Source organism: Suncus etruscus, chromosome 9 (assembly GCF_024139225.1).
Source record: "Suncus etruscus isolate mSunEtr1 chromosome 9, mSunEtr1.pri.cur, whole genome shotgun sequence".
Taxonomy (NCBI): domain Eukaryota; kingdom Metazoa; phylum Chordata; class Mammalia; order Eulipotyphla; family Soricidae; genus Suncus; species Suncus etruscus.
The window spans coordinates 107493163-107503233 of NC_064856.1; positions in this window are offsets into that span (position 1 = coordinate 107493163).

A 10071-nucleotide genomic window follows, 5' to 3' on the forward strand; every position below is an offset into this window, starting at 1 on the left:
GATCTGCAGCAAATAATCCACCCAGACAAGAGGGCAAAATGAGGCAAGAATGTCAGACACAAAGCCCTTTCTTTAGCTACTAACCAGCTGCTCCAAATTAAGAGCTAGCTTGCCTGCTGCAAAAGGCCCCCTGCTCTCAGCATTGCCTCCTATTTACTCAGATCCAAACAGAGTCCCCCACTTTCTAAAAGGAGGGAGAGGGAAAGCAGGCAGAAAACAGATACAAAAAAGAAATGTTGGGGGAGGGATTGAGGGAGGGAGAAAAAAAAATGTTATAAAGGCCTCTACCACACACTTCCCCTTTTTTCAGTATTTAAAAATATAAAACAATGTGGAAAATAAATAATAGACCCTAATAAATAAATAACAATAAATAAAAGGACAAGAGAGAAAAAAAGCTAACAAAAGGCAGCAGTTTGCATAGGTGCATCAAATGGAAAACTGTAAAGAAAAACTTTGAAGCCTAAAGACAGGGTGTCTGTATCCAGAAACATGAGTCAAGGAATCAACTACAAGCTCCAGAGACAATAAATTCACAATCCCCAAAATACAAGCTGAAAGGTTCTTAGAAGGTCTTCCTTTGTAGATCAGCAGACAGAGCCAGCCAGAATTCAAGGATCATATATATGTGGTAGGTTATGGAGATCTTAAGAAGCAATTAGAAAGTCCCACTGTAACCCGAAGTCAGAGATTCTCCAAAGAGGTACCAGAAAATTCATCCATCGGGCAAGGTGAAGTTTATTTTCACCTTATTTACCCAGATGGCAAGAAAACCCATTTGGGGGGAGGGGGGCACAGATTTGAGTCCTTTCCTGGTTGACTATAGGTCATGGAAAGAAACTTGCAATGTAATACTGAAGGATACCTGGGCTTTATTCAAGCTCTTCTTTCTTAGGTAGAGTCCATGCGGAAGTCCATGAAAAAATCCAAAAGTAATGTACGAAGTACAGAGGAGTTCAGCCAATGTCGTAGTGATGGGAGTTAGTCAAAAATCCAAGACAAGATGTTGCAGGCTGAGAACCTCCCTGTGTAACTAAATAAGTTGAGGTTCCATTCATAATGGATAAAAACTCCTTTTTGAAGCTACAGTTTTTCTGATATAATGCGCTCAAGCAGAAGTCCTGCCACAACATACAAAGGACACCACTTGGGATAATTTGAACAGGTCAACAAAACTGACCTAAAATTATCATAAGAAACAAACCAGAGAATGTTATGTAATGTAAATTCCTATAAGTAACAAATAAAATGGGGGAGACAATATGACAATAGACAATAGAAAACTAGCAGCATATACAAATCAAAGAAATACACCCGACAAAAAATATACAAAAGGTGAATGTCCTTCAGAGTCCAATACAAAAAAAGATCTGGAACGATGGAGAATCTGAAAATCAGAGAAATCCATCCATGGAGACTCCAGGAGTCTGGATAAGTGGTTCATAACTGTCACAGGTTAGCAAAACTTCAAAAGTCGTGGATCTTTTCAGACGGCCAAAACAGGAAGCTTGTAGCTGAATATGGAGGAAATGGTTGGAGGAGAGGAAAAAAATTCTCATAAAAGAAGGTTAAGCCAGGCTTAGGAAGGGGTGCAGGACATGGGTCACCCCAGCACCCCCTCTACCTCCTTTCTCCGGAACTCCCGGGCTTCCCCTGGCCACATGCCTAGGCAGGCCAGTGAGGTGGGTCCCTTGGAGGAGCTTATTGGTTTCCCCAGGCTTTTCCCATTTCCCTCCTGGCTCCAGAGGAAGAGTCTGCAATGGGGGCTCTGACCTTCCGGCCTTCTAGCTCTGGAAGGATCTCCTTCCTTCCTGGGAGCCGGGAGGTTATGCCAGCATGGGATTTGACAGCCCTCCGCCATGCCAAAGGCCTCTTTAAGCAAGCCTAGGAAGGAGTGCGGGACATGGGTCACCCCAGCACCCCTCTACCTCCTTCCTCCGGAACTCCAGGCCTTCCCCTGGGCCACATGCCTGGGCAAGCCAGCGAGGTGGGAATAGCAGCACAATAGGTTCTGGCTTCAGGAATTACCAGGAAAGTTTCCTTACTAAACCTGTCCATTGTGAAACCGCACAAGGGCGCATATTGACAAATATTTGGATATCATTGTGTTTCATCTGTTTGTCATAATCTGAAAGCCGTCCAGGAGCTTGTTTTATTCCTTTAGTCCCTCACTCCCATCTCCTGTTACCCCACATTTAACCATTTTTCTGTACTAATGATTTTTGTTTTGGCCAAGGTGGATTACATATCTTTAACAGTAATTTTTTGGGTGGAGTCTGAAGCTTCAGCAGGCAACACTTCACTGCAAGGCTCCACGCTGTAGGCTTTTTGGCCAAGCTAAGGGGAAGATGCAGCCTCAGCTGCCCCTCACAGCCTTCTCTCTCTTTCCTTTCAGTCCCCAGGGTTATTCCTGGACACCTGCTCAGGGTCCCAGCAAGTGGGTTCCGGGGAGGTGCAATTTAAAAGAGACCCCAAGCTCCTAATTCCTGCAAGGGGCTGGAAGAGGGCTGGTGAACTTCCAACTTCCTGCAATTAGGAAGCAAACACCTCTCAGGGAGTTGGAAGCTTCAGCAGGCAACAAGGGGAGGACATGGCTCCATGTGTGCTCTTCGCTTGTCCAAATCACAGACCAAAGTGGTGTCTCATAAACAACACCCTCCCTCTTGACTATTTCTAAAACATAAAAGGAACATATATATCTCCTTTGTATATCTCAGATGTATTCCCTTAACATCTATAACTCTTTTCGAACATCCTCATATAGTGACAAGTTTGCCCACTGGTTTTGTTATTTGATTGTTTTATTTTCCCCCCTTTGAGATCTGTTTTATAAGCAATACTGGTAGAAGTGTATCTCTGTATAGATTTCATGATTGAACCAAGTTATGGGAAATGTTGGACTTTATTCGTCGGTCCCCAGATGCACTAACAATATTTGGCATTGCTTCTCTTTTGCATAGGCACATTAAAATGGGAAAATAATACATATGAAAACAAGTTCTTATCTAATAGAGATGGGAACACAAATTTGGTAATGCAATTAGGCCTTATACCCCGACCATTGGCATAATGATTTGGCTTAGGCCTCAGAAGAATGGGCATTGCCCACACACACCTGAACAATGGATACCATCTATGAAAATAACCACAATTGTTTATAACATTACCAGGATCCAAGCCTCTACCACTGCTTTGGCATTGACTTACTCCAAAGAGTGCTCTCAACACCCAGACGACTCAGCAACAGCCTGCTTGCAGAGCAGATTGCTCCGCATTTAATGGTATGCTGAAACTAAAGGATGCTTCACATCAGCCTGACATCGATGAAAGAAATGCACAGAATCCAGAATCTTTAAATATAAGAATCTGATACCAACAATAGCTAAAGTGTGAAAAAGTTTCACCGGGACCATGGAGAATGACTCGGGTTGGACAGACTGGTATGTCTGAAACCCAGAGTAAGTCTTATGCCAATAAACTTCTGGGGTGAGGTCTTTTTGTAATCAGGTCAAGGATTTTTTTTTCCATTTTCCCCATTTTTCTGGACCTATGCAAACAACGGCAATTGCTACTATCACATCTTTACTATATTTTTTTACTCTTATCCTTTAAGAGACAAAAATACAATTTACTGAACTTAAAAACAAATAACTGTAGTAGAATGCCTGTCTCGAATACAGGCAGGGGATGGGAAAGGGGAAGGGGGGAATGTTACACTGGTGGAAGGGGGTGTTCTGTTTTTGACTGTAATACAACTATGATCATGTTACTTAAATAAAAAATATATATATATTTAAATAAAAGGTTAAGGACTAGAGGGGAAGGGGAATAGATCTGGCAGAAAGTATAAATCGGAGAAGAGAAAAGTGAGGAACAAAGGACTGTATACAATATATACAAAATGGACAGACAAGAAACAATACAGACATACAAAGAACAGCCACCACACAAAAGGTTAACCAATATATCATATGAAATGGATACAAATGCAGCAAAAAGAAAAGCCAACTGGAATAATAAAAAGCACTTCAAAATATAATAGCTGGCAGGCTAGGTATAATTACTTCAAAATCACAATTTTTTTTCCCCAAAAGCCAAGTAGAACAGATCTGAAAGAGAATTTCCTGTACAGGACAAGCATGGGAAATATCACTAACAATACTGAATTGTAAATCTATAATACTTTGAGCATTGACGAGGGGCACCCAAAAAGGATTCCACATCAAAAAGTATCATTTTACCAAAAACGCCTCCAGATTCCATCCTAAAAATGAAACTGAGGGTAAATAAAGCAGGAATATTAGTAGATTATCAAATTAAAACTCAATAGAGAAATATGCCTTATAAAATGAAATGGAGCAACATTAATAAAATGCAGAAGTTTTTTTCCCCTGGGAAATCCTTGTATAAAAAAGAATATGATTATATAGAAGTCATAAGTAGATGCAATTATGGATAATAAGAAAAGCATGTCATAAATTAGAATGAGAGTATATGCTTATGTTTCCACAATGACAACTCTTCCAAGAAATGGAAAACAATATGGAGATTCCTCAAAAAAAACTGGAAATTGAGCTCCCATTTGAGCTAGCTATATCACTCCTAGGGATATACCCTAGGGACACAAAAATAAAATTTAAAAATCCCTTTCTCTCAACAATATTTATTTCTGTGCTCTTAACAATAACCAGACTTTGGAAACAACCAAGATGCCCTTTAACAGATGAATGGCTAAAGAAACTGTAGAACTTCCCTTGTATTTAGTTTCTGAGTCATTTTTTTCCCCAAGTCTTCAAAGCGAGTTCCCTGACCAGTCTCAAAACAGCATGGGGTAGTCTTGCCTGCTTGTTTATTTCTGTGAACTTCCCTTCTCAGATCAGCGTCTCATTAGACAACGTGACTCTTGCAATTATCCTTACAAAGTGACTTAGGCTATTAATTTTACTCTTCAACCTCAGAATGCCACATTTCCACAAGAAATATTGAGAAGTGTTATTTGAATATAAAGAGACAGACCACTTGTGTTGGGATAGGGGGTGGTGAGGCCTTTCTCGGCTCAACCTCAATGGCCTGGTGGGTCTGAAGGTTGCAGAGTGACAGTGGAGAAATTCACAGAGCAGTCATTTTTATTTCACAATCCTGACATGGCTTCTATGTTAGCCCTTTCCTACCAGCCACTTCTCTGCTCCTTCTCTGGCTCTCTCTGCCTCTGGCTGTTCTCCAGGGTTCTTGCGGATTGGCCCCTTTTGCTAACTCAAACTCTCCTTCTTACCCCTCTCTCCTTAGGCAGACTCCTCTACCTGCCCATTCCAGGTGTCAGCGGTTTTGATCATTCAGGTGGGATAAAAAAGAAGTTGGGGAAGGGGATACCCACATTCAAGCACTCAAATATTTTTGTCTACAGTGCTGAAATCCTGGTGAGTCTGACACCCACCATCACCAAGGAATATAAAACAAAATGCAGAAACAGGACCATACTCTGAGAATGCTTTATTAAACCATATGAGATAATCCAATTAAATCCCTCATCAATTGAAGTCTGCTTGTTTTTCTGATGGGGAAGTTTGTTAGTGCCAATTTCCTTAAGAACTAGCCATTTCTGCCCCACACCACACAGAATTGGACACCGGCTGTTCATCTTTAAAGGTTTTCTAAAGATTTTGTAAAAAAAAAAAAAAAAAAAAAGCATGTTCATGTGCTTTTTAAAAGGTTTTTTTTTTAATTTTTATTTTTAATTATGAGAACAAAGATGCAAAGAAAGAGTACAAGGTAAAGTTACAGTGAAAGGACAATCACATATAAACAGAATTCTCAGAAGAAGTCCCCTTGCTGATATCTTAACTTTGAACTTTCAGCCAAAGAACATTAAGATAAATAAAACAGAACACATGTACAATTATTTTGTCCCTCAGGTCTCCAGATTGTAATGCATTATAATATTTCTTAGCGGCACACAAGGCAATCTAAAGCCATAAAACTTATGTAACTCCTTCAACATTAAAGGCATGGTATTTTTTTTACATTTTCATGCACATGCATATTACTTTAAGTTAACCTCAAAAGTTTAAGTGTTTTTTTTAATGATTAGAGTCAATGGAGCACAGTAAAAATGGTGTTAGAGTGGCAATTATTGTTTGCATAGGCCCACCAAAATATGAGGGATATGGAAAGGAAAAACCTTGGCCTATATATAAGGAGACCCTACCCCTGAAGTTTCCTGGCATAAGACCATCTCTAGGCTCCAGGCAAGCTAGTTTGTCCAATAGAAGACATTGTCTGTAGTGGCAACACACTTTTATTTTTTACACAGTCTCTGTTGTTGGTATCATGTTTCTGTATTAAAGATCCTGGAATCTGTATATCCTATATTGAAGTCAGGATGTGGAGCGCCCTCTAGTTTCACCTCACAATTAAAGGGCAATGCAGAGAGCCCTGTCCTGTAAGCAGGTCGTTGTTGTTGTTAAGTCTTCTCAGTGTTAAGGGAAGTCTCTTTTGAGCAGGTCGCTGTCAGAGCAGTGGTAGGGTCTTCCCTGGTAGAGCATTGCTTTCAGGTGATGTTATAGACAAACTTGGATGTTTTGTGGAGGGCTTCCCTGGTTTAGGGGTGAATGGAGAATGCCCATTCTTCTGAGGCCTGTGCCAGGGCATTATGTCAATGTTCAGGGTGTAAGGTTCCGTTGCACTACGAGATTTGTATGTTCCAATCTCTATTAGATAAGATCTTATTTGTATGTATAGTATTTTCCCATTTTAATGTGCCTATGCAAAAAAGGAACAATGCCACGTGGCGTTATTGGTGAATATGGGGGCCATAAGAACAAGTCCAACAATCCCCATGACATGGTTCAATCATAAGCATTGAACTGGGGGACTCTTTAACCAAAATTCCTTATTGAACAGCTCACAAAAAGAAGAAAAGATAAAAAGTGGATTAGAATCGTCACTGTATAAGAGAATATTTAGTAAGACATATAGCTGTCAGAGAAAAAACACATAAAATATTCCAAAGACATATGTGTCCATTTTATGTCTTTTGAAATAGTAGGGGGTTGTTAGATCCAATGCACGGCTCTGGTCTGTGATTAGGATTGTGCAGTATTGAAGATAAAAAGATTAACGTGGGTTACTGATGGTTTGGGGGGGGTGAGAGAGTTAAGGAGTAAAAATGAGCTTTGTAGGGGTGTGCGAAAGGGCAGAATACAAAATAGACATTCTGCATACGCAAAACATAACTTAAGGATAGGGAATACTCTTAATATATACTGTGCACATGGGTGCACTAGCCCCTGAGCGGTTTTGAACATGTAGACTGGTAAGAAATTGCCAGTGACAACCTTAGTGCGACTGAGCAAATTTCAGCACAATCCAAGTTAGGACCCACCATTTCTGGCCACCTGGGCTGGCACCCAGGAAGGGCCTGGAGGCCGGGGGCAGAAAAGGGGACGTCTGGGAGGCCTATCAAGACTCCCAGCACACCCAAGTTAGGGAGAAGGCCTTCGACATGGGGTCTCCCCAAACCACATGCCAGCTAGAGCTAGCCTCCAGATCAAGAAAGGATTTGGTAGAGAGCCGAAAGCCAGGATGTGCCCGCCCTCCACCCTGTGTCCTTCCCATCCTAGTGCTGGGGGAAGGGTGGGGAAAGCTTGGGACCCCATCCAGGAGGGACCACCCAACACCCACCTTGTCTGGTGACCTGGGCTGGCACCCAGGGAGGGCCTGGAGGCTGGGGGCAGAAAAGGGGACGGCTGAGGGCCTATCGAGGTTCCCAGCACACCCAAGTTAGGGAGAAGGCCTAAGACATGGATGGGGTCTCCCTAAACCCCATGCCGGCTAGAGCTAGCCTCCAGATCAAGAAAGAATTCGGTAAAGAACCAGAAGCCTAAAGGGGTTTTTATTTTTAAAAAAATATATGTGTTAATGACCAAGGATTTTTTTTTTTTATAAAACTAAAATAAAAGACATGTGTTAAAGTTTATAAAGTGAACATCTCTGCACAAGCAGAGGCGACGACCTGGGGTGAGGGGTATGAAGTTTATAAACCAGTTCCCCATTTCTCATTCCCAGGGAAGAGAAGCCCGAAATCAGGCCCCACCATAGCCCCTCTCAGGCCCTGGGGTCTAGAAGCATTTACTCCAGTCACTTTCCATTTCTGTTGCTCTTTTGGGAACTAAACCTAGGACTTGACTCTTGTCTTTTCAAGGCCTGAAGGTCACTATCTAGCTTAGGACCTTCTACTTCTGGGAAAGGTCAAGGTTTACTCTCCAGTTGGTGATGGTGGAGGTCCCAATCGGAGGAAGGATCAACAGGAATAAAACTGGAGAAGGATTTTGTCCTCCCCAGACCTGCAAAAAAACATTTCCTGGAGTCAGAGCACTAGCATAGCATAGAGCAGTTGACTTGCACAAGGCCAACCTGGGTTCAATACCTGGCACCTCAGATGGTCCCCTAAGCATGCCAGGAGTGATCTCTGAATGTAGAGCCAGGAATCAGCTCTGAGCACCACTGGATATGGTCAAACGCACTCCTCACACCGGCAGTGACAAAATAGAAAACATTTCCTGGTGTTAGCAGTGAAGGTCCCTCACACCTTAGTCTAAACTTCCTCTTTCATTGGTGGTTTCTGGGAAAAGCACCCCTGGTTCTGAGTCATCTGTTGCCACCCCTGTAGGTGAACTGAGAGGTATTTACTTGCCTGCAGTTATCTGCAGCTTGACTTCATATCTGTCCTGGTTGAGTCCAGCCCTGCACTAAGCGTACAAACTCACATCTCACTGCCAGAGACTCACACAGGACCACAGGGAAGCTCTGCCCCCAGAGATTCCCTGAGTGAACAGATCCGCTGTCCCCAGAGTGAACAGCCAGATTGCCCAGGGCCCTTGCTCCTGGCTCTATTTCTCACCTGAACTGCACAGTTCAGTCTTTTTTTTCACTGCATGATCCCAGGGCCAAGCAAGCGGTCAAGGGATTCTTGGAACTAAACTCAAGAGCTTGTCTAGGGCTCTGATTCTCTTTTCCCCAGGGCTTACTCCTGGCTCTGTGATCAGGATTCACTACTGGGTTGATGTGGGGGGGTCCACATGTGGTGCCTGAAATTGAACCTGGGTAAGGGTGTGCAAAGCAAATGCCTCCCTGCTGTACTGTGGCCCCAACCTCAGCAGCACTCTTTGAACCTGACTTTCAACTTGGAGGTTTCCTCCCTGTTTCATTCTAGATATGTTTGTGTAGTGGCATGGCCCGGCCTTGTGGGAGATACAGAAGGCTGTGAGGTAAACTTTGAGCCACATTGTCTTGGTCTATGCAGGACTGAAGGGAATATAAATCCCTGGAATATACTAAAGTCTGAACACATAGAAAGCAAAAAAAAAAACCTCCAAAAAGAATGGCTTCAATGTAAAGCTCCATAAAGCTTTTTTTTTTCTTTTTAAGAACAATGCAGGAAACCTGGGTGTGAGCTCAGGATTCCGTGTGGTGGCCTGAAAGCCACCAGGAAGGACCCCTGAGCACAGAGTCAGGACAAAGCTCTGAGCACTGCTGGGTGTGGGCAGAGTTAGTGACAGCTTTTATTAAGACACCTGCTTCCAATTTCCAATCCTCCCAACATGTACTCTGACTCCGGTGCTCAGAAGCTTTACTCCACTGTTGGTTCTCCCCTGCATGGCAGTGGATAGCCCCTTTTCTAGTCCTGCCATCTCAGACCCTGCTTGAGAGACCTGGTGCAACAGAGGCAGAGGGAGGAGCCCAAGGCACCCTGAGAGAAAACTTCTGTGCTGAGGGGTCGCCCATTCTCCTGGGATTAGGGCATATTCTTTCCACTCATACAGCTCAGAGGGGCACAAACCCCAACTCTCCAGCTGCCCCTGAGCTCCACAGTCTTGATCTTGTCCTGGATCCCAATTTTGGCCTCCCCAGGCTGGGCCAATTATGGGTCACTCAGGAGCACAGTTGAAAATACTCACATGGGGCTTTCTGAAGCTGAGTCCTCTCCTCTGACAGGAGAGGCCAGCACTTATTCACAGGATTAGGGACCTAAATGGGTCAAAGACTGAGCTCAGAGTCCAGAAGGCTGTCCTG